The 7,408-nt window shown below is 40.2% G+C and overlaps 1 long non-coding RNA gene across 1 annotated transcript in view; it reads right to left on the reverse strand.

Moving 5' to 3' along the window:
* The window catches only part of LOC137778154 (uncharacterized), a 53,479-nt gene extending 48,242 nt beyond the window's left edge, over positions 1-5,237 (reverse strand). Inside the window, exon 1 of the long non-coding RNA XR_011076751.1 lies at positions 5,082-5,237. This is a non-coding gene — a long non-coding RNA (uncharacterized lncRNA). The remainder of the gene's footprint in view (positions 1-5,081) is intronic.
* Positions 5,238-7,408: the final 2,171 nt, after the last annotated feature.

Below are 7,408 nucleotides of genomic sequence, written 5' to 3' on the forward strand. Positions count from 1 at the left end.
TACAGTCATATGTTATTTAGAAGGTAGTGTTTCTATGGGCTAAGAATAAAAGATGAAAACACACCAAGGATCCCTTCATCAATAGGCTTAAGGAAAAATAAGGCAATTTTTAATGTTAAGATTTTCTAGGAAGTGTTATTGTTTATTACAATTCTTTTCAACCAGAACACCTCCCACTGAAATAATGACTGACGACAAAGGTCAAGAATTCAAGTTAAGATACTTTACCCATTACTTTTTCAATAATTACTTCAAAGTCTGTATTTTGTTCTTCTAAAAGTGAACTCTCTTGCCTTCAGACTAAACACCCCAAACCACAAGACTATCTAACATAGCCAGGACTTCAAAGAATGCTTTAATTGAACCCCAGAGCTGGCCAGATATTGAAATCAGAACATACTTGCTTGCACAGGTCTGTAAACCATTATCTAAAATTCCAAATTCCAAAAAAACCTCTAGAAACCTAACTTTTTTCACAAGTTTAAGGCAAACTCATTTAGCGGCAAAATCTGACCCAAACAGATATGTAGTTATTATATGTTATATAGCTTTATCCAAATTAGTGTTAATACTAATGCATTTTTGTGGCATGAATATTAATATGTTTGATTCTAAGATGCTACCCCAGACCCCACTGAGGTGTTATAGAAAATATGGTATATGCATTATATTCCTGTCTAAAATCCCAACAATTCTGAGTTCTGAAACACCTTTGGCCCAAAGGGTTTGGATGAAGGATTATGTGCCTGTATTGAGTGAGATATCAATTTCTCTAATCCCTGTATTTTTGTCTACTGTATTTGAAATATTTATCTGAATAATGCCCCCTATTGTTTTCTCATTTTGTATCTGAAAAATTGGTCTTAATGAAAATAGCTTTCGGGAATTCCCTGGTGGTCCAGTAGTTAGGACTCTGTGCTCTCACTGCTGTGGGCCTAGGTTCAATCCCTGGTCAGGGAACTAAAATCCCACAAGCTGCACGGTGCAGCCAAAAAAAAAAAAAGCTTTCTTCATTTTCTCTGTTTTAACATTAGCTAAATATTGTTGGAAACTCAATGTTTCTATTCATATATGATACTTTCTTTTTAAATTAAGGAAATTCTATACTTCTTCGGGATCCTGTGGCTCACTCCCATTCAGATGAATCACCATCATCCTCACATGAATCATCACCAGAACAACTGACAGTATAGAACTAAAAAAAACTGTCTAGTGGAAACATATCATTTTGAAACACATCTGAAAGGCTAATGTCACACTTACAAGCCACTGACATTTGGCAGACTCAACTGATGAAAGTAGAATTTTTGTAGATTAAAATGTAAAGCGGACAACAGTAACAGATATTATCACTGTAAAGAGCAAAAAACACCTAAGATATATTTAGGAATGAACTGAACAAGAAATGTACGGGATCTATGAAGAAAATGCCACTGGGAAACATTAAAAGAAAACTTGGGTAAATAGAGGGCCACATATTTCTAGATTGCATATTTGGCTTCAAAAGGAAGAGGAATCAGGTGACTTTAAACTGAAAGAGAAGTTTATTTGAAGAGAGGTAACTTGTGTAGGTCCCCAGGAGCAGAAAGGACAGTCAGACCTTAGCAGGGCAAACCAGGACCTGGAAAGCCCCAGAACGCCAGGCAACTACCCCACTACCCTCTTCGGGGACCACAGGGCTTCCTAACTCTGCTGCTCTCTGTGCATCTGCTGCTCTCTGCAGGCCTGCTTTCTCTGTACTACCTGCACGTGGGTCAAACGTCTCTCCCTGCCTTACCCTTGTGTCATCACTTTCTAGGTCAAGCGCCCAGGTAAGACTGATTGCAAATTTCTTGAGAGAGAATCTGATTGGACCAGTTTGAATCAGTTATCCACCTACTCCTGGTCCAAGCAGCTATGGCAGGGGAAGGGAGAGGGTTAAGTGGCTATCTGCTTACTAACATGGGATAAGGATGCAGACTGGAACATGAGTGAGTGGTGCAGGCAAATTGAATGACATGTCCATTATAGATGAGCAGATTCCACATTGTGGAGAGGCAATACAATACAGAGGTTAAGAGCACAGGCTCTGGGACCAAACTGCCTGAGTTTGACTTTGCCAACTTATTTCTTGCTTGACCTTCAACAAGTTATTCAATCTCTTTACGCTTCAGTTTCCTCATCTGTAAAATGAGGGTGATGATAATAGGGTTGTTGCATGGATTAAATGAATTAACACAAATAAAGCACTCAGTAAAAACCACGTATTTTATTACTTTTATAAAGATGCCCATTTCCCCTAAATTAGTCTATAAAATTAATGCAATTCAAATCAAAATCACAACTCTTAATTTGATAAAATAATTTTAAAGTTACTATGGAAGAAATATCTATGGAGAGAATGGCATAGGTAGAATGGGAAGAGCACATAGATTGATGCAAGTTATTGGTTATGTTCTAGATATTACATTGGTGGTTTATTTCACATTAAGTTTTTTAATGTATATATATGACAAAATTTTCTTTTATATATATCAAATATATTTTTGAAAGACACTTTTTTTTTTCTTGGTAAAACACCAGTAACACCACTTTTCCTATGTCAATGATTCTGATTATTCCCTTTTTTCTATGCTTATAAGAGGGATAATGACTAACACAAACCCCAGTGTCTTTTTTTTTAACGTCTTTTTTTTTAACATCTTGCTTTACAATGGTGTGTTAGTTTCTGCTGTATAACAAAGTGAATCAGCTATACGTATACATATATCCCCATATCTCCTCCCTCTTGCGTCACCCTCCCACCCTCCCTATCCCACCCCTCTAGGTGGTCACAAAGCCCCAAGCTGTTCTCCCTGTGCTATGCGGCTGCTTCCCACTAGCTAGCTATTTTACATTCGGTAGTGTATACATGGTCCATGCCACTCTCTCACTTCGTCCCAGCTTACCCTTCCCCCTCCCCGTGTCCTCAAGTCCCTTCTCTACAAAAAGACACTTCTTAAAGAACTACTCCAAAAAAGAAGACCATTAAGCAGGGATTTACCCTACCAGAAATTTAAAAATAATTTAAAAGAACATTAAACCAGGGGCTTCCCTGGTGGCTCAGTGGTTGAGAATCTGCCTGCCAATGCAGGGGACACGGGTTCGAGCCCTGGTCTGGGAAGATCCCACATGCCGCGGGGCAACTAGGCCCGTGAGCCACAATTACTGAGCCTGCGCGTCTGGAGCCTGTGCTCCGCAACGGGAGAGGCCGCGATAGTGAGAGGCCTGCGCACCGCGATGAAGAGTGGCCCCCGCTTGTCACAACTAGAGAAAGCCCTCGCACAGAAACGAAGACCCAACACAGCCATAAATAAATACATAAATAAAACCCAAAAGTTAGGGAAAAAAAGTGACTTTCTTAAAAAAAAAAAAGTACATTAAAACAATAATATTATTGTCCAATAACAAATAAATCAATGGAACAGAAAATAAAGTACATATGGAAATTTAGTACTGTATAAAGGTAGAATTTCAAATCTACAGGGAAGACTGAGCATTCAATAAATGGTATAGGGCAACAATCAAGTCGTTTAGGGAAAAAAAAATTAAGCTAGATTCTTCCTTTCCTCCTCCTAAACAAATTTCAGGAGGATTAACTATTGAAATATTTTTAAGAAGATACCTAAAAATGTTAGAAGAAAATACACACTGGTAAGCATGACATTAAAGCTGGAAATGTAAATAAAGGAAAAGATCTACCTAAAAATGAAAAACTTCACAAGAACCCCATCACCTTAAACTTCTTACTCATTTGCACCTATTTATGGGTTCTAATTCTGATTAATTCTATATAAAGTTTTTAAATAATACAAAACTGAACGTATATAATTTTATGGTATACATTTTATATAACCTTATCATGTACTTTTCTTGTACTCCTATTGTCTATTTAGCCCACGCATCATGTCAGGATAGTCCATTCTCTACTCTGCTTCCCTCTCCCCTTTTAAAATAACTTTCTTTGAAAGTTAAAACCATGTACTTTTTCTTAAGTGAATTTTAGTATTGTTTTCTTGAGATCTATAAAGTATCTTTTTTTTTTTGCATTTTAATTGAAACTGATAATATACAAATAACCTAGAGAAGAACTGTATCCTTTGCTAATTGTATTAGTCCATCTGGCATCCTATGTTCTTTTTGCTAGACGCCCCTTTTTTTCTTCCAATAAAAGTTTCATTGGGTGGAAGCCATATAAAGAAAACAAAGGAAAGAAAAACTTCCTTCGGCAAATAAACACCACAAGCTATATTCAAAGATAAATTTAAAAATTGAAAAATACTTGTGATTATGTTTCAGACAAAGGTTAATAGTCCTAATTTACAAAAAGCTCTTGTAATTTAAAAAATGTGACTATTTCAAATAGGCAGAAATCATGAACTGGCAATTCACAGAAACAGACCCAATAAATACACGGAAGATGTTCAGTTTTACACTTAGTCAACAAAATGCAAATTAAAACAAGACGATAAAGATGATAAAAGATTTTTTTAAAGGTGACAAAGATCACAAAGATTAACAATACTCGACTGGCAAAGAGAGGAAGACCCAGCTGTCGTTCACTAGCTACTATGTTGGTGGAAAAGTATTCTATACTCTTCAAGGGAAGAGTCTGGTAACAACATCTAGAATCTTACAAATGTGCATTCCCTTTGATCCAGTAATTATATTTGTATGAATTTATAGTAAGGAAATTATCAGGGATATGTACAGGTTTATGTATAAGAACACTCATCTAGTTTTGCTTGCACAAGTAAAAAACTGTAAATACCCTAAAAGTCCAACAATTTAGGGGTTGGTTGTACATATTATAACCATATAGCCATTAAATGCCATTACATCCACATAGCCATTAAAAATGATTCCGTAACCTACTTTATCTGGAAAGATATGAAACATTATTTGGAGAATATAACATGTTCACATTCTCCTATTTTAAAAAAAGCTTTACGTGTATATATGGAAAAGTCTCCAAGTTTATACAGCACTATGTTAATACGGTTATTTCTGGGTGACGAGATCGGGTGAGTTTAAGTTTCTTTCATACAGGTTTATGTACTTACTACTGGACAGTTGCAGGGAGTAGGCATTTTTTTAAAAAGCAGTATTCTTCTTACAATCACAAAATACAAGGAAACTGTTAATTTGCGGAGAGAAACGGGAAACGGGTGAGGATCCCGCCGGAGCGGGGGCTGAGAAAAGCGGATGACGCTCGTCCGAGCCTCGCCCTGCCGCTGCCGCGGGAGCACAGCCACCGGAAACACGCCACGCGAGACTTCGGGGATTCTGGGTACGTACGGGTTCCGCATTACCTCACAAGGAAGAAACTGTTACATTTAAAAGAAAAACCATCTCTTTCCTTTAACACAACACCATTAGCTCAGTAAAGGGACGTTTCTATCCTGAGATGAGTGCGGGGGAGGTCGGGAGGGCGAAAGTTTTTCTTGAAAATGAAAGTCTTCCTTGTCTCCCCCTCCCCTCCACCAGCCTCTTCCCCTCACTCCGCAGGAGCTTCGAGGCCGCCCCGGGGAAGGCTGTTTCTACGGGTGACAACTTGCAGGAACACGGCGAGCTTAAATGCCGCGAGCCGACTATTGTGTGCTAATGCCGCCCGGAAAGGTGGACGGTGCGCGGCGGAGCCCGGGGCGCGGAGGCGAGGCACGCTCTGACTGGCCCCCGGTTCCTCAGGCCGATGGAAGGGCGAGGCGGCGCGGCGCGCGTGCGGAGAGGCGTCCTCGCGCTCCTGCCGGTCTCCCCGGTGCCTGTGTGGGTGCTCCAGTCGGGGAACTGGGCGGAGCGAGGGCATGTATGAAGGCCTGGCGAGGCTTTTCTCCGAGGCCGGGCCCAGTGCAGGCGAGGAGCTGCCTAGGAGGAAGGAGAGGCGAGGCCCAGGCCGAAAGGTCGGATCACTTGCGGGCCGCTGCCTGCGTAGCGAAGGGCGGGGAAGACCTGGGCGGGAAAGCGGGAGTGGAGGGACCCACTGCCCCGAACCGCCCCCGCTAGACCGCACTGATACAGCGAAGCTGATACGAGAGAGTAGACTGTTAGGAGGTGAGGGGCCCGGCAGATGAGCAGGCCCACACCCTCGCGTTAACTCGTGAGGGTCACCGTCCTGGTTACTGGGAACTAGATAGACCTGACTAAGCTTGTGTTTGGGGCGGGGGTTGATAACCAATTTTTGAACGACTGTCATTCAAGATAAATGGCCGTTGGGTTTAGGGTATCAATAGGACATTTGGGTAGAAATGTGGACATGAGGTCTTTTAAGGCAGTCTTTGTGAATTGCCCGTGGAAAGTGGTTCCCTGATTTGTGTCTTTAGAATACTAAAAACAGCCGGTAAATAGCGTTGTAAAATTCATTCCGTTCACTTTGGCTATTATCTAACTTTATGGTGATGAATTAGTAGCTTTGCTAAAAGTCGTTTCGAGCCCCAGAGAGTGGGCAAGAATCACATAATGTTTCTAGAGGGTAATACCTCCATGGGAGACCTGTCAGACGGGTAAGGCTTCCAGATTTCCAGACGATATGGTGAATGATGTTCAAAGGAAGAATTGAGGGTGTGCTCATCTGTGAAACTCTTCAGGCTTAAGTACCTGTTTATCTTAAAACAAATTACAAAACTAAGTGATGGAAACTTTATGGTAGGTTATACCGACTCGTTGGCTACTATTTATTATAATTTTAAATTTCTCTTAATTTTTAGATATCAGAGAGCCTTTTACTATTTTATTCTTGGAATTTTTTTTTTTAATAAATAAATTTATTTATTTATTTATTTATTTATTTATGGCTGTGTTGGGTCTTCATTTCTGTGCGAGGGCTTTCTCCAGTTGCGGCAAGCGGGGGCCACTCTTCATCGCAGTGCGCGGGCCTCTCACTATCGCGGCTTCTCCTGTTGCAGAGCACAGGCTCCAGGCGCGCAGGCTCAGCAGTTGTGGCTCACGGGCCCAGTTGCTCCGCGGCATGTGGGATCCTCCCAGACCAGGGCTCGAACCCGTGTCCCCTGCATTGGCAGGCGGATTCTCAACCACTGCACCACCAGGGAAGCCCCTGGAATATTGTTTTAAGTGAAAATTTTCATTTCAAAAAACTGCAAAAAGAAGACTTTGTATATAATTACACATATTTTAAGGAAGATACTTATAGTTTAACATTATAAGTTTTTTTAAATAAAGTTCCAAAAAAAATAAATTAGATGTTTACTTGGGCACATTAGAAAATACAGATAAACAAAAAGGGAAAAATCCATTAATCCCACTATCCAGAGTTAACTGTTGTTAATATTTTAATATCTTTCTGTTGTTTTCTCCTATCATATGTTTTATAAGCATAGAATCACTAAACAGTATATTTGATAGAAACCAACCTGTGACTTTATCTAGGGTTAGG

The sequence above is a fragment of the Eschrichtius robustus genome, chromosome 15 (assembly GCF_028021215.1).
Source record: "Eschrichtius robustus isolate mEscRob2 chromosome 15, mEscRob2.pri, whole genome shotgun sequence".
Taxonomy (NCBI): Eukaryota; Metazoa; Chordata; class Mammalia; order Artiodactyla; family Eschrichtiidae; genus Eschrichtius; species Eschrichtius robustus.